Source organism: Hemibagrus wyckioides, unplaced genomic scaffold, assembly GCF_019097595.1.
Source record: "Hemibagrus wyckioides isolate EC202008001 unplaced genomic scaffold, SWU_Hwy_1.0 Contig12, whole genome shotgun sequence".
Classification (NCBI taxonomy): domain Eukaryota; kingdom Metazoa; phylum Chordata; class Actinopteri; order Siluriformes; family Bagridae; genus Hemibagrus; species Hemibagrus wyckioides.
In genome coordinates, this window is record NW_026690772.1 from 446,695 (window position 1) to 471,588 (window position 24,894).

The 24,894-nt window shown below is 37.0% G+C and overlaps 5 non-coding genes across 5 annotated transcripts; 3 read left to right on the plus strand and 2 right to left on the minus strand.

The window, feature by feature from the left end:
• Positions 1 to 1,053: 1,053 nt before the first annotated feature.
• trnag-ucc (transfer RNA glycine (anticodon UCC)) lies at positions 1,054 to 1,125 on the minus strand. Its single transcript has one exon. It is a non-coding gene; the product is annotated as a tRNA-Gly (tRNA).
• A 121-nt stretch (positions 1,126 to 1,246) lies between these two features.
• Positions 1,247 to 1,319, plus strand: trnav-cac (transfer RNA valine (anticodon CAC)). The gene has a single exon. It is a non-coding gene; the product is annotated as a tRNA-Val (tRNA).
• Positions 1,320 to 1,573: 254 nt separating this feature from the next.
• trnav-aac (transfer RNA valine (anticodon AAC)) lies at positions 1,574 to 1,646 on the plus strand. The gene has a single exon. It is a non-coding gene; the product is annotated as a tRNA-Val (tRNA).
• Positions 1,647 to 2,781: 1,135 nt separating this feature from the next.
• On the plus strand, positions 2,782 to 2,854 carry trnav-aac (transfer RNA valine (anticodon AAC)). Its single transcript has one exon. It is a non-coding gene; the product is annotated as a tRNA-Val (tRNA).
• Positions 2,855 to 14,682: 11,828 nt separating this feature from the next.
• Positions 14,683 to 14,754, minus strand: trnap-agg (transfer RNA proline (anticodon AGG)). Its single transcript has one exon. It is a non-coding gene; the product is annotated as a tRNA-Pro (tRNA).
• Between the last annotated feature and the right edge of the window lie 10,140 nt (positions 14,755 to 24,894).

Genomic DNA, 24,894 nt, shown 5'->3' on the forward strand with positions numbered 1-24,894 from the left:
CATCAAGAAACATATCTTTCTTTTCCTCTATTTATGCTATTTATATTCTTGAGTCTACAAAACTTTCCCTAGGTTCTACCTAGCTTTAACCTTGCCATTTTAAAAAACATGTCCCCACCAAGAGATATCAGAGTGACCATTTTAGCAATTATAAAGGAAACCCAGCAAATCTGTACACTCTATAGATTACACTGAGCACCTGCTTAGATACAGAACTGCTCTGATCAGCAGCTGATCAGCGTATTTCTCTAATATCAATAATGCCAGCTGTAATAATTGATTTATTTTGAAGATGAGAGCCCGAGCTGCTTCTTTATATTTTCTGTAGTGTAGTGGTTATCACGTTTGCCTAACACGCGAAAGGCCCCCCTGTTCAAAACCGGGCAGAAACAACCCAAGGCTTTTGAGCTTTGCTTCAGTATGCGTCCACTCGTCCTAATCGGCACCCTGAAGGCGACTGGAGCAGTTTCTCCACAATGTGATGCCTAGTTTGAAATGCGCTTTAGTGCTTAGAAAATGAACAAGTGTCTACTTCAAATCAAGCAGCGCGTAGGGGCTTTTGCTGCAGGCTGCAAGCCATCACTTACACCGCAATTGTAAATCGGAAAGAGCTCTCACCAAAGAACTCTGGCCAAAGCCTGTCAAATGCAACTGGTGGACTTTGCCGTTCCGTTTTGACTTTCGAGAACGGGCAGAAACAAGCCTTGAGCTTTGCTCCAGTAAGAGCCCACTTGTCCTAATCAGGACAAGACTAGAGCAGTTTCTCCACTATGTGGTGCCTAGCTTCAAATGGGCTTTAGTCCATGAACAAGTGTTTGCTTGTTCGAGTCGAGCAACAAGTAGGGCTGTTTTTTTTTTGGCCTCAGGCAGCAAGCAACCACTTAGAACACAAGAGGAAATCACTTGTGGAAAGACCTCTCACAAGCAGAGAAGCCTTCGTCACACTCTTGCCAAAGCCCGCTAAACGCAGCTGGCGGACTGTCCTGTTCCGTTTGCCTTTTCAAGGGCAGCCCTCGTACTTTTGCCACGCTCCAACATGCGGCTTAAAGGTCGTGCGTTGGCCGGGAATCGAACCCGGGTCAACTGCTTGGAAGGCAGCTATGCTCACCACTATACCACCAACGCCTGAGGCCGCATACTCATTACTCGGTTGAAGGAACGCTTAAGCCTTTGCGTTGATCGATTATTTATTTATTTACTTACTTTGCGGTTCCCCCGCTGAAAGGAAACGCTTTCCTTCGCTTCTGTTTCTGTAGTGTAGTGGTTATCACGTTCGCCTCACACGCGAAAGGTCCCCGGTTCGAAACCGGGCAGAAACTTCTTTTGGTGGTCAGGGGCTTGTGCTTTGCGTCGAATAAGACTCGAGTATTGCGCTCTGTAGCACCCGTGCCTTGGGAACAAGCAGAAACTGAGATCCGGCCCCACTCCCACATAGTTTCTGTAGCGTGACTGTTTTCACGTTTTCTGCTCATTTGCACTGGCGAACAAAAGTCTTGATATTGTCTTTTTTTTGTTTTCTATTTTGGTTTAATTGATTTATTTTGAAGATGAGAGCCCGAACAGCTTCTTTGTAGTTTCTGTAGTGTATTGGTTATCACGTTCGCCTAACACGCGAAAGGCCCCCGGTTCGAAACCGGGCAGAAACAACCCAAGGCTTTTGAGCTTTGCTTCAGTATGCGTCCACTCGTCCTAATCGGCACCCTGAAGGCGACTGGAGCAGTTTCTCCACAATGTGATGCCTAGTTTGAAATGCGCTTTAGTGCATAGAAAATGAACAAGTGTCTACTTCAAATCAAGCAGGGCTTAGGAGCTTTTGCTGCAGGCCGCAAACCATCACTTACACCGCAATTGTAAATCGGAAAGAGCTCTCACCAAAGAACTCTGGCCAAAGCCTGTCAAATGCAACTGGTGCACTTTGCCGTTCCGTTTTGACTTTCGAGACCGGGCAGAAACAAGCCTTGAGCTTTGCTCCAGTAAGAGCCCACTTGTCCTAATCAGGACCCTGAAGGTGACTAGAGCAGTTTCTCCACTATGTGGTGCCTAGCTTCAAATGGGCTTTAGTGCATGAACAAGTGTTTGCTTGTTCGAGTCGAGCAACAAGTAGGGCTTTTTTTTTTTGGCCTCAGGCAGCAAGCAACCACTTAGAACACAAGTGGAAATCACTTGTGGAAAGACCTCTCACAAGCAGAGAAGCCTTCGTCACACTCTTGCCAAAGCCTGCTAAACGCAGCTGGCGGACTTTTCTGTTCCGTTTGCCTTTTCAAGGGCGGTCCTCGTACATTTGCCACGCTCCAACATGCGGCTTAAAGGTCGTGTGTTGGCCGGGAATCGAACCAACGCCTGGGGCCGTGCACTCATTACTCGGTTGAAGGAACGCTTAAGCCTTTGCATTGATCGATTATTTATTTATTTACTTACTTTGCGGTTCCCCCGCCGAAAGGAAACGCTTTCCTTCGCTTCTGTTTCTGTAGTTTAGTGGTTATCACGTTCGCCTCACACGCGAAAGTTCCCCGGGCAGAAACATCTTTTGGTGGTCAGGGGCTTGTGCTTTGCGTCGAATAAGACTCGAGTTTTGCGCTCTGTAGGACCCGTGCCTTTGGGAACAAGCTGAAACTGAGGTCCGGCCCCACTCCAACATAGTTTCTGTAGCGTGACTGTTTTCACGTTTTCTGCTCATTTGCACTGGCGAACAAAGGTCTTGATATTGTCTTTTTTTTTCTGTTTTCTTTTTTGGTTTAATTGATTTATTTTGAAGATGAGAGCCCGAACAGCTTCTTTGTAGTTTCTGTAGTGTAGTGGTTATCACGTTCTCCTAACCCGCGAAAGGCCCCCGGTTCGAAACCGGGCAGAAACAACCCAAGGCTTTTGAGCTTTGCTTCAGTATGCGTCCACTCGTCCTAATCGGCACCCTGAAGGTGACTGGAGCAGTTTCTCCACAATGGGATGCCTTGTTTGAAATGCGCTTTAGTGCTTAGAAAATGAACAAGTGTCTACTTCAAATCAAGCAGCGCGTAGGGGCTTTTGCTGCAGGCCGCAAGCCATCACTTACACCGCAATTGGAAATCGGAAAGAGCTCTCACCAAAGAACTCTGGCCAAAGCCTGTCAAATGCAACTGGTGGACATTGCTGTTCCGTTTAGACTTTCGAGACCGGGCAGAAACAAGCCTTGAGCTTTGCTCCAGTAAGAGCCCACTTGTCCTAATCAGGACCCTGAAGGTGACATACTCACAATTTGCTACTTTTTAAAAAACATGTGTTCATTCATATCTAAGAATATTGTATTTTGCAATAATAAAAATGTTTACTCACCCAGTGAAAGCCACAGATACATGAATATAACAGTGAACATGATGACTGGTCTCAGCTGATTGAAAATATGCTTTCTTTACTCTGATATGTTAACATCATAAAGGTTCATGAAGCTCCACCCCAAAGCATCACATGACAGTGTCAGTGATGTTAGTGTTGATTCTTATTGAAACATCCTGGCTTTACATTCATTTGGAACCTGTCCTGAACATGCAGTAAACAAACAATAACAGAATGAAAGATTTTTAATAAGGAGAAATATTTATTCCATTTCATAACATTAATCAATAATTGAATTAGAAAATACTTTGTTGTGTAGATTATAAATAGTGCATCTACTTTGGGATATTTTGGGTTATTTGTTTATTTTGAAGCCTGTTTGTTAAATAGGATTACAAACATTTTGTGGAGTATTTCACTGAGGTGAGGAACAAACCAGCCTCTTTTCTTTCTTGTGTCTATTATTTTTTAATCAATCTCATTTGATTTCTTATTAATATCATTATTCTGCTTAAAAAAATCACCGTCCCAAAAATCAATCATCCCATAACCTTGTACTCCAGTACATGTTAATTCTGAACTAATGCATGTACTAATCTCAAACTAATAAAGAGCTAACCTTAACTATGCTGTGAGTTTTATAAATTCATGTGGGAATAATACCACCTCACATACATTTCACACACACACACACACATATATATCATGGATATTTCCTTGCTAGACCACCAGAGGGCAGCACTGAACATTAGAGTTGAACTCTATTTTGGTTCTATGTTCATTTCCCCTGTTCAGTTGGTTCACCTGTTTAGTGTTATGTGAGTAGTGACACAGGAATTAGCTTCCCGAGTTAAGCTCCTTTGCTGTACCTTGTAATTGCCTAGCTTCTGTTTGACGCACGTTTGCCTAGCCTAACCTAGCCTAGCCTAGCCTAAACTAGCTTAGCATAGCCTAGCCTAGTTTATTTCCGAATCAGGTTTTGGTTTGCTTTATTTTACTGCAGTTTCTGCTTCTATGTAGTAGTTTATTCAGCAGAATAAAAGACAAATACAAAGTTATAAAAATGAAATGTTTTAAAATGTCTGTGTATTGATAAATCCTTTATTATAAGAAGAGGAATTGTGGGATCTTTTGATTCTGTTCGCCAAAAAGATTCGCTTAAATTCATTTACTGATGTTCTCAGTGACTCTTCATAAGTTACATCATTACACCAGTTGGTGTTTCAGTCTGTCAATACATTCATTTAAAAAAAAAGGTTTCAGGAGACAAGTCTTAGTATTATAATTGATTCGAATTGGCATGTCGACTTTTAAGAGGTCTGATAAAGTTATTTTCAAGAAAGCCATTTCAGGCAGTGAGAGAGGATCGAGCGATACAAATGTAATTTGGAAAAAAATACACATTTTTATGTTAGTGTATTAAATAGTTTTAATACAATAATTTAGCCATCTAGCCAATGTAGCCATCAGTCATTTCAGAATAACAGTCTCTGTTTCTTTCCTGACAATGTTGGCATCTTCATCCTTTGGTCCAATTTTATCTGCAAAACTGCCTGGTGTAAGAATAACATAAAGAAATATATCAGTGAAGTATTTTTTGCAAATCATATAATAAAAAATAAAAAAATGACTAGATTAATACAAATGGTAATTAATCAATATAATTTATAAACAGATTAAATATCATTGTAATAATTATTATAACAGATGAAAAATAAATGACCTGTAACTAGAGTGAGAATCAGTGGTATGTATCTCACTATGTACAGTAAGTTGTATAGTTGATCCATTTCTGAACACAGCTCTGTGAGGATTCTGTATAATAGTGCTGTATGTGCTGAACTTTACACGTCTCTAGAAGGACACACCCAGGAAGTGATGCTGTTGTAGCATAATTTTACACAGATCATCACTTCACAGTATCAGTGACAGTGAACTGAGTCACTAATACAACACAGAACTTTTCCACTGTTGCTGATCAACTTTTTGTGTGATTTGGTTTGGATATTTTTGGATGTTTTATTTACCGTTTGCTCTCTTTTTGATCTTTTGTCTATTTCTGCACCTTAGTTTATTAGTTATTCCTCTTACAGTAAATAAAGTAATTAAAGTTATTTAATTACACATTAAATTAGTGGTGTCTGCATCTACATCTGGAACCAATATTCCATTTAACTCCAAACTAGTTTCTATAGTAAGCAAACATTTAAAACTAATCCATTTGACATAGTCATGTTGTTTGCATGTATTTTTCAGATTCCATCTAGAATAAACCAAATAAATCAAATGTAGCATTAATATTCTAACTTTAATGGTACAAGAATGTCCAGAACAGAGCGTTTACTGGGTTTCTGATCCACAGTGTCCACTGGTTCCATGCAATAATAACCAGTTACACAACAAACTAGCTGTATGAGGAGTTGTTAGTGAAGTGCAGTTTGGGCTTTATTCTACAAACAATACAACATTAGTTAACCTCTAATATTGTGTCCATTAAAATATTACATTTGATGGTTAAATGATGGTTAATGTGAAAGGATGATGATGAAGTGAATGTAAAAGTGTAAATATCTCCATCTTGTGAGAAAAGCATGACTCTTAAGTTGGTAAAAGGAAAAGAAGAGTAAAGCTCAGTGTAATCACTGCTTGACTCGTATGAACATTTTAGAATAACAGAGTCTGTTTCTTTTCTGACAATGTTGGCATCTTCATCAGTCAGCCCAATTTAATCTGCTAAACTGCCCATTATAAAGAAGAATATAAATAAACTATTTAGTAGAATAACAAGTAAACTCTATGTCACAATTGTTTACTGTGAAAAGTAGCAACATCATCTCAGAGAATGTGAGCAGGTTGTGTGGTGCTCTAGTTCTAGACCCACAATAAGATAAGTGACTGCGCCATCTTGTGTTCACTGAAGAGAAAAACCTTAACACACTAATAAATAGTTTTATAATTTAGCAATTTAAAATTTCTCTCTCTCTCTCTCTCTCTCTCTCTCTCTCTCTCTCTCTCTCTCTTTCACACACACACTCACACACACACATTCATGAAAATTTTAAGGGTGAGACACACTTCAGCAGGTAAAAGATAGTGTAGTGTGTGAACATTATCTGTGAGTGAGCATGTAGTGAACACACCCCTATTACACCAATAAACTTATCACATGCAATTACAATTTTGTAGAATGAAAGGTTCAGTGACAACAGCCTATGCAGGATTATAAAGGAAATAAAAGATTTAAACATTGCTTGGTGAAATATGTTTATGGCTTGTTAAAGTTGGGCTGTCAAAATACATAATACTTAAAATAAGTAATTGTTCTTTATAATAACAATGACACAACACCACACTACAAGAAAACACTTTAAGCAGAAGGATTTTAACAGTGTGATAGCACAGTGACACAGCAGGTAGTGTTGCTGCATCACAGCTTCAGGATCCCCAGTTTGATGATGAGTTCAGGTTACTGTCAGTTTGTGTGCAGTTTTGCATCACCTCCAAAAAACATGACAGTAGTAAATTTTTTTATTTTTTTATTTTACTAATAAATTCACTATGTGTAAATAAGTATGTGAAAGGGTTTGTGTATGGAGCTCTGCAAAGGACTGACATCCCATTCAGGGTGTTTCCTACCTCATGTGTGGGACAGACTCCATTTCAACCATGACCCTGATCAGTAGAGAGAAAGAGAGAATCCCCCAAAAGGACATGTAACTTTCTCTAAAGCATTGGCAAAACTTCTTTATATATAACAAAACTGTGTGAAAGTTTTTGTACAGTGCAGCTGGATTTCCTGTCACTGTGGGCCTCAGAGCACAGTAGTATAGAGCAGAGTCTGATACAGCAGCAGAGGAGATGATCAGATCCACTTTATTACTCGTTTTATTTTGTTTTATGGACAATCGTGGATGAGGTGGTTGAGCCTCAGTGACATAACTACCACTTTCATCAGTTAGCAGCAGAAACTCAGGTCTTGATCCAGGTTTTCGTCGATACCAGTGGAGTCTGTTAACTGATCCAGTATATGTGCAGGACAGTGAGATGTTGCTGCCTTCCATTGAAAATACATTGGTTTGATCTGGTTTAATGTTATTGTCAGCAGCCTCTGCTATAAAAACATTACAACAATATTGTGATATTTTAATCATAAATGACACATTTCACATGGAAAATTGTATCTTCTTAATTAGTAAAAATAATATTTTGTGTGCAGTGTATATGACTTACCAACATCAGCAAGAGTGAAAAACACCACGAAGAGGAACAACATTGTTTTCCTGAGTGTTTAGTTCAAACTTCTAGCTTTAGAAATGAATGTCAGTGTTACTATTTGATGTACATCTTCACCTCTAGCTCCACCTACTTGTATTTATGCATATTCATGACTACTTTTCTATACTCAACATTTTGACATTATGAGTTTGGATCTCTCTCTCTCTCTCTCTCTCTCTCTCTCTCTCTCTATCCCTCTCTCTCTCTCTCTCATTAATAAAATAAGAATATTTTGTTGTGATGTCTTCATAACCACCATATATTTCTCTTTTTGTGTTTTTTTCCCACAATGATGTTGAAAGCAGTCATAAAACTCAACTCTACTGAACTGGTCATAAAGAAAGTCCTACATCCTGTCCTATCAGGGGAGTAAACACAGAATATGACCTTAAATTTACTTAAATACTTGATTATTAATCACAAGATAATATTTGAAACCAAAATACTTTCATAAAATGATTCTATGACAAAACAGTAGAAAAAATCAGTGCACTAATGAATGAGTTCTAGTCAACCTTGAATGAGGAACCTGTCCTAAGCACATAGTAAACAAATACTGACAGCATGTCATTTTTAATAATGAAAACAATCAATCTATTCTATAAACATTAAATCATCATTAAATTACTATATATTGTGGTTGAAAAAAATAATATACACACATTAGGGCGTTTGTGTGCTTATTTGTTTGTTGTGATTATAAATAGGACAGTTTGGAGGGTATTTCACTGAGGTGATGAACAAACCAGCCTCTTTTCTGTCTTTGTCTATTTTACTTTGTCATGACCCATTTGATTTTAATATAATTGATAAAGCCATCTGCTTAATAAAGCCACTGTGAAAACATTAGGCATCATCAAAAACACTTTGCAGTTCACAAATTAGTATTGATTCACCCCTAATTATTAACAGTAGTACAGATTTATTATCAAATATAATTAGGATCATCTGTATCTTGGGACCTGAAACAAAAATCTCACTTAGAAGTTTCCTAAACAATCTTGCTTTCTTTTACAGTTTCCACAGATGCAGGGTCTCAGAGGGTAACAGACATATTCCCAAAACCCACAGCAATTAAGTGCTGAAGTATTCAATCAATGTCAAAAACACACTGGGAAATCAAACTAGTGGACATTCTTATTATTCAAGACTCAAGACCAAAGTAAACATGCAAAGAAACATATGTTGAACACGTCAGATCTCAAGCACAATAAACAAAGAAATAACTGTTCATCAAAGAATTAGCATTTATTATCATTATTCCTGTAATAGTATAGCATTTTGTGGTATTTCTAACATGTGAACTTTACACTGTCATTTACTAAGCTAGCTAAAGTCAATCGGCTAAAAGCTGCCACCACTGGCTATGAGAACTGCCCTTAGTGCTGTGGAGACTGAGTGAACATGTGGCAGCACAGTGAGAGTCTGGAGTGGAGCAACCATTTCCATTTCAACCACAACTTGTGATTTCAAGTGCTATTTTATAATCTGCCAAATAATGAAGAGTGAAGTATTTAGTTCAGTGTTAAATGAAAAATCAGCATCCTAAATTATTTAAATACATATTGTTATTGAACTTTGTGTAACATTTTTATTACATCAGCGGAATAACAAATTCATTTTTTTGATTTAAGATTAACATTTATTTTTAAAGGATTTCTTCTCTGATTGTTCAACCAATAAGCATTACCAACATATGTAAGAGGATCATTGTTGAAATTCAAAGCAAATCAACATCAGAGTCTGAGAAATAAGAAAGAAACCTGTACATAAATGAAACAGGTAAACATCTCCCCCTGCTGAGAAAAACATGCAGCTTGACTTTTTGTACAGTCTGTTTGAGTTTTGTGTCACTGTGGGCTCCATGGCGTAGTAGTACAGTGCAGAGTCTGATACTGCAGCAGGAAAGATCTCCAGATCTACTTTCTTCTCATTTTTACGAACTTTGGTGGATAGTCTTGGGTCATGTTCAGATTTAGTGACACCATCTGTGGATTTATGAATCTGCAGGAGATATTCTGGTTCTGATTGAGGTTTTTGTCGATACCAGTGGAGATTTCTAGCTGAATCATCATATGTGCAGGTCAGTGTGATGTTGCTGCCTTCACTTGAAGATATGATGGTTTGTTCTGGTGTAATGCTGCTGTCAACAGCACCTGCTGTAAAACATTACAACAACATAAACATTTCTACTTTCATTGTGTAAGTTAATTAATCATGTTTAGGTATCAGCTCATTTCCAGCATTCGTCTAAAGTTTGTGTATAATATAAATGACTTACCAATGTTTTTAACAACTATGAAAATAAAGAAGAGTAACATGACTGTTGTGTCTCTCTTGCAGTAGGTATAAATGGCAGGATCCTCTGTGAAACTTTCTAAACTGTATCTTACCACATCTAGCTCCACCCACTTTTACTTAGTAATAATATTTTGTCAGTTCTGGCATTATATGTGCTAAATCCATTGTTTAAACAACAAGCAGTGAATGTTCATAATATATTTTATTGCTTGTTTAAGTCTGTTAAGGCTAAATTTTGATAGATTTAGTGATAATATTAAGCAGTTCACTAGAATGAGAACCTCTTTATTAATTGTTTCCATATTGTTTCTGTAGTATAGTAACTGCATTCAATCATATATTCAGATTAATTTTAATTATTCTGTAATGCTACATGCTACACAGTGTCGTTAATGCCATAGTTATCTGTTTGTGTCTAAAGCCAGACTTCAGTATCTACCCTGAATGAGCCTCCCTAACACACCCATATAAAATGATTCACTATGCTGGTGTAAACAAATACTTCACAAAATGAGTCCCATTTGTTTCTGAAGGTATGAACACCATCTAAATTTGAACAAGTCTTACATCCTCTGTGATAAACAGACTAGCATTAATGTGCTCCTTAATCTCTATCACTAGTGAACCTTTGCTTACCTGCTACACGTTCTAATCATATTTTTTTTTACAGTGAATCATTTTTGGCATACGTTTATGCTGGTATTTTTTATTATGTGCACATTTTAGAGGCATGCAATACGACAATTCACTGCAGACTTTGGTCAAGTAAAAGCATGTCTCTTTTGTCCAGTTTGATGAAGGTCCTGCTGTGCTGTTTAGCTGTGAGATGAAGTCGTGTGAAGTCACCAGATTACGTCTCCAACCCGATAGCAAGCAGTTGGCTAAGTTCTGAATCATCTATATTTTGTTAAAATTTGCGTAAAATAATACACACACTAGTGAGCTACAGCAGCTAGTTAGTCAAGTAGATAAGTAGCACCTTGACATAGCTTCAGCATCCCTGCTTTGATTCTGAGCCACAGATTACTCACTATGTGTAGTTTTGGATGCTCTCTCCATGGCCACAAGACATGCCAATAGCTGATTTATCTAGATTGCCCCTAGGTGTGAATGAGTGTTTTAGCATGGTGTCCTGTAAGAGGCTTCAATCCAAGGACCCACCCTACTCCCAGCATTCCTGGGATAGGCTCAAGGTTGGAGCTTTGATTTTCAGAGGTTATTTGGTGAAATACACCATGGGATTTGCACCTCCTGGGACCTCTCGAGAAACAAGCTTCCAAATGAGAACCAAGCAGCCGGCACTCCAAGTTTCCATTAGTTTTGTCCCACTCAGTCTATTCCATGTTACATGTTAACAATATAGGAAGGGCTCATCACTTTTCAGTTGACGACTATTGTAATAATTTCACTAACTCCATTCTGTTGGAAAGGAGACATCAACAAGCAGTGTTCTTGGGGATGTGCCCAAAGAACAGAAAGGAATGAAAGGAAGCCAATATTAAGTGGCAGGAACTTAGTTCATTTCATGAAAATAGTCAACATTAACTAAATACAAATTAATTTCTTTTCATTAAGTAGCACTGGTTTCAGTAGAAATAAAAATACTTACACAAATAGTGACAATGTGCAAAGCTTCATGTACATGTACATTCTCAGTACTTTTTCCACACCTGTGATATGGTGTATTCCAGTGGCGGACTGTGCATTTCACACCTAGGCCTTCACTGGTGTCCTTCCTGAATTAATCCACCTCTACACCATCATTATGATGCCACGGCAATAGATACTAATCAACCTTTAAATAGCAAAGTATATATTCTCTGATTATCCAATCAAAGGACGGGAAATTGCTGACGTAATCATATGCCTGCTAGATGGACCCAATGACGCCAACTCGAAATCTGATTGGTTAATTTAACAGTTTCATTGCCATTTATTTTAAGCTATGGGCGCCTGCACTATTGATTCTGAAGGCCTTAAGGCAGATTTCTTTCACCCTGGCAACACATGATGTCAGCCACTGGCTGAAATATGATTGGATAAATACTCTTATCATAAATATACACTACTGGAAGCAGTGCAACCAAGAGAAAAGCTATGAAGTTTAGAGAATAGACAACTGTGAATAATTTAATACACATTCATGGAAAAATATATTAAATATATTAAAATGCAAGTCAGTGATTCAGATCACTGCTGTTTAGGCCAGCAGAGAAGGCCTTGCTGGCACTGATAACCCACCACTGGTGTATTCCCTCCTTATGCCTAGTGTGTCCATGATTCTGGAGCCTTTATTTAGGAAGATCAGTGAATGAGCCCATTGTGGAATTCATGTAATGATACACATGAAAATACATATTGTAATTAGTCATATTAACATGTTTGTGTTACAGCCTGGGAATTATGTTTGTTGGCAAAATTTCCCATCTTCTGATTAGGTCAGTAAAACATTTTAAAACTTTATCTACTGCCCTCTGTACAGAGTGTGTAAGCTCTTCTCTCTGGCAATTGCAACTGCAAATCTGTAACAGTCTGCCAGTTAGAGCACCTGAACTTATTTTAATGATATTTATGGCTTTTGTCTGCATTTTGATGACATTTGGAAGTCCAAGACAATGGAGGCACCAGACAAGTGCTTTTTTTAAATAAAAATACATAAGTATCATCATCATCAAGCACATTGCATAAAATTTACCTCAGGTTTGATTCTCTGACTCCCCTGTCCTCCACAAAATCTTTAAGAGAACAATGGGGGAAAATGCCATTGGGATATTTTCTGCAAGGTTGACAATGTTACTTTGGGACACCTTTGAAAATATTATTCTCCTTCCCTAGATTATACTACACCTCTTAAATTAGACACTTCTGAATGTTGTGAATCCCCAAACAAGTTGTACAATATTGTGCCTCTTAGAATACATGACAAATCCTAATTTGTGTTTGTACATATACATGAATGAAAATTCATTCGAATTAATCATGGGAAAAACTACAATGCAAAAGTACAATGAATTAAATTTTAAACAGTACACACCAGCAACAAATGACACAGTGTCTCTTTATTTTATTCTCTTTCTTCAGCTGCATATGTTTCCACAAATGTCTTTTGTGTCTGTGGTTAACTGATAAGTTGCTAAAGGAAGTATCTTTGATATTAAACGTTGAACTTCAAATGAATTATTTCATAGGTTTTTGTACAGTCTCTCAGTGACTCTGTATCACTGTGCTACTACTGTAAGAGCACAGTGATAGAGTGCAGAATCTGAGATCTGCAGATGTTTGATAGTAAGTTCAGTAGAGTCTGGGGATGTTTCTGTATTGAATCGAGAGCCAGAGGGGTTGTGCTGAACTGAACTTGCTGACTTTGCACCTTTATACAGTAAAAACTGTGGTGCGCTGTTAGGATATTGTCTGTACCAGTAAAGCAGAATGCTACCACTGCTTGATTCATATGAACATCTCAGAGTAACAGTGTCTGTTTCCTTCCCCACAATGTTGACATCTTTGTCCTTCGGCCAAATTTTATCAGCAGAACTGCCTGTTGTATTGAAAAATGATTAATAAAAATATAATACAAATATCGAAAAATTCTAAAAATGTTTTTTGTGTAACACCAAAAACACTGACATTAAAAATAAATGAATTAATTCTATGAATATTAGTTAATTCCATTAATTAATTGATGAACTGATGAAAATTACCTGTAACTAGAGTGAGAATCAGTGGTATGTATCTCACTATGTACAGTAAGTTGTATAGTTGATCCATTTCTGAACACAGCTCTGTGAGGATTCTGTATAATAGTGCTGTATGTGCTGAACTTTACACGTCTCTAGAAGGACACACCCAGGAAGTGATGCTGTTGTAGTGTAGAGTCATTAATATGGCTGTGTTGTATTTTAAGATTCATCATCTATACCATACTATAAGCCTTTATCTGTTTGTGTGTTTTTTTAATTATTTGTACATTTATAAATAATTATGATAATTTGCTGTGGAAAATCATAGGAAACTGGATCCATGAGTAAACTGGATCCAGTCTCTCATAAGTAAATTTGCTGTGTCTGTTCCCAAAAGGTAATTAAATTCAGTTCACTTCATTTTCATTCATATCACTTTTAACAATAGACACTGTCTCAATGCAGCTTTACAGAAATACAGAAATTCAGAATAGAAATTACAAAGTTGAAAATTAACTTTACCCCTAATGAGCAACTCTGAGGCAACAGCGGCAAGAAAAAACTCTGTGAGACGATATGAGGAAGACTCAAATGTGAACCCATCCACATCTGGGTGATACCAGAGAGTGTGATTATGAATAAATTACCTTCTAATTGTATATTATCAAACATTAAAAGCAGCAGAGGAGATGATCAGATCCACTTGTTTAGTTTTATCATCAACTTTAGCAGACAGACGTGGTGGCATAGGGATTTACCTTTTACCCTCCTTTCTGAAAAGGTCAATGTTAACTTACCTAATGAAAGCCACAGACACATGAATATAACAGTGAACATGATGAATGGTGTTAGTAAAATGATAATATTCTGAGGTCTTTCTGTACTCTATTATATTAATATTTCAGAGGTTCATGTCTCCACAAAGTGTGACATTCTTCATCCCACTCCCTGTATTCCAGAGATAGGCTCCAGGTTGGAGCTTTAATTTTCAGAGGTAGTTACAGTGGGATTTGAACCTTCTTGGACCTCTGGAGAAACAAGCTTCCAAGCGAGAACCAAGCCAGCAGTGCAAGTTTCCATTAGTTTTATCCCAAACACTCTATTCCATTTAAAACCAGGGCTCGTCCGGGATTTGAACCCGGGACCTCTCGCACCCTAAGCGAGAATCATACCCCTAGACCAACGAGCCAGGTCATCCCTGGTACCTTGATGTGCGCCAATGAAGGTTCACTGTACTCTGTAACTGTATGACCTTCTTGCTCATATGGACTGGGGTCCCAGTAAAAGGAACTCAGTTACACAAAGTCAAGTTAACAATAAAGCGAGGCTCCTGTGGGATTCAAACCTTTTTGGAATCCAGACGCTAAGTGTGAACTAAGTAAGCAGCTCTTGCCATTGGGCCAAATTATGTCATTTACAGGGTTGTTACTGTAGTCTTAGATTTCTGTTCTTGGTGAACAGGAATGAAACCCGATGTGGTCTTTAGCTGTTGTAGCTCATCTACCTCAAGAATTGATTATGGAGCATTATTTCAGTAGAGCTTATTTATTTCCTGATTGTGTGATGGAAACTGTGTTTTTATTTTCCACAATTCTTATTCTTAGTTATACATACTTTCAGGTATCCTGTAATTCTCAAAAATATATTAAACACCCTGCAAAGACACACATGATGAACACATTAAATAGCATGCTCAGTAAAATAAACAAACAAACAAACATAAAATAAAAATAAATCAGATCAGCTGCTTGTCAAAAAGAGTTTACAATATGCACATTTTTATTCCTAGAACAGAATCAAATTCCAGCATGTGATCTTTACACTGTCATTAAGTAAATAAACCATCAAACCTGCCACTATTGTTTATGAGAACTGCACTTAATACTGCAGAGGGAGTGAACATGTGGCTTCTTCAAACACACACCTAACTTTTCTATCTGTATTTGGATTCACTTAGAATGTTTTGTCTATTCACTTCAAATAAAGCTCCGTTAATGCCAGGGTTTAAAATATGGGAAAACAAAATGAAATAAAATAGATCCTGTTCTCCAAACTACATTCAAGCATCGCTTTTAAATCTCCGATAAGGCAGCTTACTGGCTGAGGCGTTAAGCCCTTCGTGAAGTATCCGGAGAGAAGCAGCTCGTAAAACACGTCCACGAGGTTGTACTGGTAGGCCTGCAGAGAGCAGAAAAGTTACAAAAAGAAATTAACTTTACATAATGGAGTCCTAATGGGTTCTCTATTATCAAAGTCTTTCAGATTTAAACAGCTGTCATGTTACACAGGCATTCATAAGCTTACACAGGACCCGGAGAGCTCTGCTTTGATGGAGTCGATGAGAAGAGTCCTCAGGAACCGAATCAGACCCACGGAGGCCAGCTGTACGCCAACTGCATCCTGTTAAAGCGTAAAAAACAAAAAATCTCTGTAATTCACTTATGGTGTTCTAGATGGCTACTTAATTTACACCTTAACACGAAGCAGGATGTAAGCCTAAACATGTCCTGTTCTCCAAAAAGATGATGTACTGTACATTTCCTCCCGCCGCCCCATCATAAGTGCTTCTTCTCATCGCAGTTTCATAATAACACATCTAACATTCTGTCACGTTCCTTACAGTAAAAACAGCTTGAGTAAAATAAAGGAAAGGTTTGTTTACCGGTTAAAGGTTTGCATTACTCATTCACGATATTTATCTTAATGATGCTACCAAGTTAATTATCCAGGCTTGCTAACAGTGTAGATAAACCAGTGTTTTTCACCCACACCCAGAAATAGAGGATTTTGATTTCTTTTTTTTTTTTTTAAAAAGGGAGCGTAAAAATACAAAATTTCCTTTTAACGCCGAAACGTTAATGAACCTGTGAGTTTGTAAACTAGTTAAGCTGAGAATAAACAGACAAATATTAGCATTAGTTTGCATTATCTAGCATTAGCATTAGCTTGTGTAAATTCACCGTACATGGTGACTGATTAAAGTCTCAAAAACCTCCTGTCCCAGTCCATCATCCGAAATCTATCTAAATATTATCACGGAATAATTATTAAAACCTTCACCCGAGTTCAGCAAGCTTTATGATTGTTATATTATATGATATTGTGTAAATGAAATGATTAGCGAGGTTCGCTAGCTAGATAACATACATCTGTAACCAAGTCCTGTAATTTGCAGCAAACCTTTTACATTTCCCTGGACAAGCACACTCCACAACTCCTGACACTTTTCAGAGCTAAGGCATCGAAGGATGGTACCATTGGCAACCAGATGGCTAAAATATTAAAGACTATCATGAACAAGTAAGTGGAATTCCCATTGAACATACTCAAGGGCTCTACAGGTTAAAAAATTGTCACATTATGTTTTCAGTTGCCAGAAAAGACAAAAACATGAAGGCATTCTAAAACAGTAGTCTATACAAACAAAATAAATAAATTACACAAAGTAGTGTAGAATAACATGCAAGTAAGTGAATGATGACAATTTTTGTGTGTGGATGAACTAATCCTTAAAATGTGCTTGTGCTGTTATTAAACTGCCTAAAGGAATTTGCCTGTTATGTGGATTAGTAAGAAAGTGCCAGGTAATAACTAGTGCTGTTACATGTTGTAGCTAGGTTTGCAGTGTTAGAATGTTGTCTCATCATTAATCATGTTAATAAATTCAAAATGTTGCTTAGTTGGGAATTAAAAGTATGGTCATTTTTGTTTTGTCTTTAAGGATCAGGATGACATCAGTGTCATTGGAACTCTTGTCCTGGCTGGACTGCCGCTTTACTTGAAGGAAGACTCGTCAGATGTTTTCAAGACACACACGGTAAGGCTCATCAGGACTACTTTCTGAAACATTTTGATCTTTTTGTCGACATCGAAAAAAATACAGCTAGAGTAGCTGTACAGTTGATCATTTCAGTAATCTTAAAGGAAAGGTTTACTCAAATGATGATTATATAATTCATTTACTCACCCTCGTGTAATTCCATTAGATTTTTGTTAAAGGTACGTTTAAATCTTTTTCTCTCCTTTTGTCTGTCCAATTAAAGGCAATCTGTATTTTCAAGCTTCAAAAATTACTTTGATTTAGACTTTACTAAAATATTAACATGGTTCAACACACACATTAAACACATTATCTAAATATAATATCTAAATTTGATGTGCATTGTTTTCTGTATGTTTATATCATTGTCATATGTAAAGCTCATACTCCAAAGTCATGAACATGATCTGCACTATTTGCAGAGGCTTGTTATGTTGTAATTATAAGGTTTAGTTTATTCTAATGGGAACCACTGGTATTAATTTTGTTTTGCCTCTTTGTTTTTTTGTTTGTATGTCTTGATTGTCCTTGAAGATGACGTGGTGATGTCTTCAAAATCCTGGGTCAGTGCTCTGTTGCTGCTTTTTGGGGCTGCTTTATGCCCTTCATATCAGCTACCCCAAGAAGCTGACTTTTTTTTTTTTGGTTCCTGCAACCAAGGAAAGTTCGATTTTGCTTAGTCTTTAAATCTGTTTGTGTTCAGGTAACAGATGTAATTAAGTCCAAATAACTTTTTAGCTACACAAATGGTTTGAGGAAACCGATTGCCTTAAATGGTTTGAGTTGACTGAACTCAAATTAATCAAGACTAACTTTATCAGTTTGTGTTCCGTCAACTCAAACTATTTAAGGCCATCGATTTCCTCAAACCATTTAAGTAACTATATATATATATACTTTACTACTTTTTTATTTATTGATTTATACCACAGAATTACCACAAACATTGTTTGTGTCTGTGGTTTTCTGATAACAGGTTGGTAAAGGAAGGATCTTTGATGTGGTTTTAGAATCTTCATTTATACTGGTTTATACGTTTTATTAATATTGACTTAAGAAATAAAGAAATGACTGGATGAATAATAAAAAACATGGTTATTAATTAATGCACACTAATTAACTCATTAAATATGATTGTAAGAATTAAAACTTTTGGTAAACTGATTAAAATGAATTACCTGTAACTAGAGTGAGAATCAGTGCATCTGACTTCACCTCTTAAACATATCTTTTGGAGTTAGAGGTCAGGGCTGTGTCTCAAAAGACACAATAACTTACAATACTTTAACCTTTCATACTAACTTTTTAAACTTTTTAACCATGAAGTTATGACATTGAAAACTCACAGCTGAAAATGTTAAATATGAATTCCACACGTTTACTTTCATTGTTGCTTGTTTTAATCTGCTTCTGAGAGAAATTCCGTTTCCAAGCACGTCATTTAATGTGTTTGACTTCATGCAACAGTATTAAACTCATGCAATATACTGTAGGGATTAAGTTGTAATGTTTTATTTATAAGGCCATATACATCAACGTGTTTGGAGTAATGTTCGAAGCAGATAAGTTATACCTACCTTATTATTAAAACAGATGGATGTGCATGCAATGAGTCAAGTTTCATTTTTATGCACTTTTATGCATATGCATAAGTCGTTTTATTCATACCTTAATTTCACTATACACAAATAGGCCTAATATATTATTCATCACTCTAAACGTGTTAATGTGAATAATGACATTATTCTCAAAAATATCACGAATTTAATCCCGTATTGCTCACGAATCTCGTGATTTTTACGTTATTCTCATAGTGTTAACGTTGTTCGCGAAATATTACTACTTTGTCACAATTTTATTTAGTTTGACTTTTTCTGGAATAACTACCAGTTAAATTTTGCATTATAATGACTTTAATCTGAAGAGGTTTTCCATTTTAATTTTTATCTTTGCCCAGGCATCTTTAAAGTTGAACAAAAAAAAGTTATGTGCAAGGGGCAGGACAACACCAAGCGCAATTAAGTATTTACAAAGCACATAAAATACTTCGCAGCTTTACACTCACACAGTCACGGGTAAATTTATACATATTCATTTAAAATGTAAATATTATTATATATGTATTAAAGTATTAAAATATATACTTTAGAAACTGTGTTTATGTCTTTCAGAATTTATTGTGGATGTTTTCTCACAATCACTACATTACATGTGCAGTTAACAAATTTACTGGACACTTTTTAATGTAACGTGATAAATTACAAGCGTATTTAACAAGAGTATGAAGACTACATAGCAAACTTTGAGTGATTATACTGTATAATGTGCTCCAGGCCAGAGGTGTACCATGTGCCACCTGGTGGAGATTCTGTGAAGTACAACACATGCCATTTAAATACCAAAGCGCCGACATCTCTATACATCAATTTAATTCAATTTTCAATTCAATTTTATTTCTAAAGCACATTTCAATTCAACCTTAGTTTGCCAAAGTGCTGTACAAAAATAAAAAGGATGAAAGCAGGAAAACACATACACTTTACAAACAATTAACAGCAGAAGAAAAGAGATGCGTTTTTAACATCGATTTGAATTCAGCTAACGTGGAAAGCAGTTCTAATGGGTGATGGCAGGCTGTTCCACAGCTTAGGACCAGCTACTGCGAAGGCTCTGTCTCCCCTGCGTTACAGGCGAGACCATGGTATTCACAAAAGATGACCATCTTGGGATCTAAGTGACCGAGCAGGATTGTAAGTGGTGAGTAAATCGGAGAGATATCTTGGAGCTAAGTTGTTAAGAGCTTTATAGACAAATAACAGAATTTTGTAATCAATTCCATATCAGACTGGGCAGCCAGTGCAGGGAGCGTAACATTGGTGTGATATGGTCTCGTTTGCAGCTACCCGTGTTTGCAGACACCAGAGCATGCAATGCATACCAGTTACTCTGATTTGGAATAAATTAGCCTGCATTAAGCTTTCAGTAAATGAACAATTATGCAGTGTCATGTGAGTTTAAATTGGGAGTGAGCAGAAACAAAGTAGCTTGAAGACAACTGTCATGTAACAAAGACTCTTTTTCACTGACTTTTTTCTTCTATAAGAATCCGTCATTGTTGTGATATGCTAATTAGGACATGCGGAAGTGTCCACGTGACTTTCTGGCTCCTCCTGTCTCATTTTCTCATTACCTCGTTGCTGGTCTGTGTGATTGGTGTTAGATGATATATACAGTTCAAGGTGATAAATGTGGAGCCATGCCTTGTCTTTAGTGCCACTTCTAATATAATTATAAATTGCACTCAAGTATAAAGGAGTGTCACCAGCAGAACTGCCTTGAGTATAACAAAACTGTGTCAGAGTTTTTGTACAGTGCAGCTGGATTTCCTGTCACTGTGGGCGCCAGAGCACAGTAATATAGTGCAGAGTCTGATACAGCAGCAGAGGAGATGATCAGATCCACTTTCTTATCTTTAAGTGTAGCATTCATTCTTGGGGGGACGGTTTTCACTTAGATCTCCAGTTTTGTAAATATAAAGAAGGAACTCAGGTTTAGATTTTGGATATTGTCTGTACCAGTGCAGGTAGAAGTCTGTAGCACTTGTTACAAATTCGCAGGACAGAGTAACATCATCACCTTCATCTACAACATTCTGAGTGGAAAGTGGCTCTACTGAATCTGCCATGGAGTCACCTGTCATAGAGAAGAGAACATAAAGTTTTACACAATCAAGCCAGAATTACACACAGAAATCATGCTTTCTATAACACCAGACAATTAATAAACAATACATAATATCTAAACTAACAAAAGGTGTTAACTCACCTAGTGAAAGCCACAGACACATGAATATAACAGTGAACATGATGACTGGTTTTAGCTGAATGAAAAAGCTCTTTCTGTACTCTAATATATTAACATGATAAATGTTCAGGAAGCTCCACCCCCCAGCATCACATGACAGTGTCTCCAGTGTTGATGACAGTGAAACATCCTGGCTTTACATTAAGCCTTGTTTGGGAAACTGTGCTGAAACTCTTTACATTGTAAACAAACAAAAACTGACAGCAGGAAAAAATTACTATTAATTAAAATGAGTAAATATTTTATTTTATTATTTTTTATATTTTATAAGTGGTGTCTGGACAATAAGGTATTTGAAAGCATGTTTATTAAATAGGATTACATTTTCATGAGGTGGTATTTTTATTATGTGAGGAACAACCCAGCCTTTTTTCTTTCTCTTATCTATTATTCTTTATTGTGGATTAAACAACAGATAGAGTCGATATTATTTTGCAAAGAAGTATTTATAATCACAGAAGTCTACATTCTTGGGGATGTGAGCAGGGTCCTTGTATTTGGCCCACAGTAAGATAACTCACTACCGCATCTTCTGGAGAAAAGAGAAAAAACTTTAACAAACAAGTCTGTGTTTCTTTAAATTCACAAATTAGAACAACAAATAGTCATTTCTGAACTTCTGTACAGAGGCTCAGCTGCTTTCATTAAATTCAGAATTGGCTCTGTGGACTTTTCTGAAAAACTTTCTATCTAATGTAACTGAGTAAACTAGGGAAATACAGTATCTTTTAAAACAACAATATTTTTCCCCAAATCAACAAACTGTTGTTTAGAGAGAAAAGCAATTATTATTATTATTATTATTATTATTATTATTATTATTATTATTATTATTATTATATTTTTAATTCTTCAGTTACAAACAAACAAAACAAGATACATACTCAAGTTACACAATATGACGATATATAGCCAGCAATAGGTTGAGCAAACCATTAACAAAGCTGATTAAATATCATAATATCATCAAAAATGAATAAACAGATAAAAATAAATGATCTGTAACTAGAGTGAGAATCAGTGGTATGTATCTCACTATGGTACAGTAAGTAAATCAATTCAATAGCATACATCAGGTAATTATTGTGAATATGTAATATAAACAGAAAGAGACTAATGTCTAGGATCCTGCATTCTCCCCACTGTGCCTAAGCACAGAACCAACCCAGCCACTGGTGGTTGCACAAGTCTGTGCATTTTCAAGCTGAGATTAATTGGGAGGTGTGGGAGTAATTTTTAATGGTTTAAAGTGGTTTAGAGTGTTTAAAGTGGTTTTGAATGTTTTAGTGTTTAGAGTGTATATGAATGCATTCTTGTTTGTGTTTGTATAAAATAATCAGAGGACAGCATGGTTGGGTTGTCAGGCACCACCTTAATTTATTGGTCACCTCTATTTACAGTTTTAACAATGAAGGGTTTAACAGTATGAGGTTTGGGTGCGAGACTTTGTTGACAGTAGATGAGATTAGGATGGAGTTTCAATCTTGGTATGGCTGGGGTTGGAGCTGTGCCCAAGGTCCTGAGCAGAAGCGCAGCACGTCGTAGGAAGTCAAGGGTAGCAGGAGATAGAGCTAGGAATAACTGGAAAACAAGCTGGAAAAGTCCTATTGATAAGTGCACAGATGTCCACTATTTTTATAACTGACCTCGGAAGTCTGATTATAATGGAATGTGAAAGAGTTAAAAAGTAAGAGATAATGGTGTCCAAAAAGAACCTGATATTTCAGGAAGTAAATAGGAGTGACTTTCTCAGCAAAGAGGGTTTGGTTTGAATATTATGAAAAGATAAGAGAAAAAGAATAAAAAGACTATGTTTTGTGATGATTATTTCGGAGGTTGTTGGGATGTTCATTCCGTGAACAGCTCAATTCTTGTAACCAGCGCTGATTGCAAATAAAACCTTGTATCTGCATTCATCCAGTCTGGGCAGTTTGGATTTTTTTAGTTAGAGCCTTGCTTGACTGAGCTGTCAGGTCAATGTGGAGCTGGAGACAGATAATAGCAAAGTATTAATTGAGTAGTATTAAATAGAGCGTTATAGTATCAGAAAAAATATTTTCCACAGAGGGTTGCATCAAGAAGGGCATCCACTGTAAAACCTGCATCAAATCAAAATATACAAACGATCCATTGTAGCAAACCCTAATAGGATCAGCCTAAAGAAAAAAAAACAGTAGTATGTTTGCCTTCAGTGTAGTTAAACTGTGTGAAAGTTTTTGTACAGTGCAGCTGGATTTCCTGTCACTGTGGGCCTCAGAGCACAGTAGTATAGAGCAGAGTCTGATACAGCAGCAGAGGAGATGATCAGATCCACTTGTTGCATGTTTTTATCAACATCAGCGTTCAGACGAGGTGGGTATACCACAACAAAAAATGTCAGTGACTCAATAATTTGTCATGTGCCCTGGACCATCAATTACAGCTTGACAACGACGTCTCATGCTGTTCATGGAGTCGACTTATTGTCTCCTGAGGCATGGCATTCCACTCTTCTTGAAGGGCGGCCCTCAGGTCATTGAGGTTATGGGGTGCAGGGTTACGAGCCTCTACATGGCGATTCAGCTGATCCCATAGGTTTTCTATGGGATTCAGGTCTGGAGAAAGTGCAGGCCACTCCATTTGAGGAACCCTAGCCTCCAGCAGCCGTTCTCTAATGATGCGATCTCGATGAGCTGGAGCATTGTCATCCATGAAGATGAAATTAGGCCTGTGTTGTTCATGCAGGGGCACAATGAATGGATTAATGATGTTATTCAGGTAGTATTGGCTTGTCACTGTACCATTCACAAGATGTAGGGCAGTTCTGTATTGAGTAGACACACCTGCCCAGAACTGTAACACCACCACAACAGTGGCTGATGCATAGCGCTCTCCTTGAAGTATCCAACATCGTTGGCGGCCATCATTTCTGCTCAAAGTGAATCGACTTTCATCAGAGAACAGCACTGAGGCCCCACTGGTCCCTCGTCCAGCGTAAATGCTCCCTGGCCCATGCAAGACAATGACGCCTGTGCCTGGTGGTATGGTCAGGGTACCCTTGCAGGTCGTCTAGCACTCCAGACCCACGCTGATGTAAATGGTTTCGAATGGTCTGACGTGACAATTGGTCAAATTAATTTCACCTGGAAAGGTTATAGTGCATTTTAGGTGCATCCTGTAATTTCACCCGAAGGCTGAATATCCTTCACTTTTTGTGAGTAGTGTTTATGTATATATATATATATATATATATATATATATATATATATATATATATATATATTGCCTCTAGTAGGCTAGGTAAAAAACAGAAATATTTATGAAACACTACAATTCAAATTCCAATCCAAAATTTCAAAACAAAACAGGTGGAAATTCCATTTCTTGCTGCATGATTATTGTTTATTGACCAGTTGATTGACCAACAAAGATTAGCAGTCCAATTTCTCCTAACATCTAATATCTAAATGTTATCTAAATGACTACAACACTTGATTTATCAGTATTAACAAATAAAACAGTTGAGTATTGGAATAGTGTAGTTTAGTTTCTGTGGTTCTACAAAACCTACACAGAATCCTGCACTTCAACACGAGGACCTGTCAATCTGATTAGATATTGTTTAACTGATTTTAGTTCAGCTTCTTAGCTTGATAATCTGTTCCA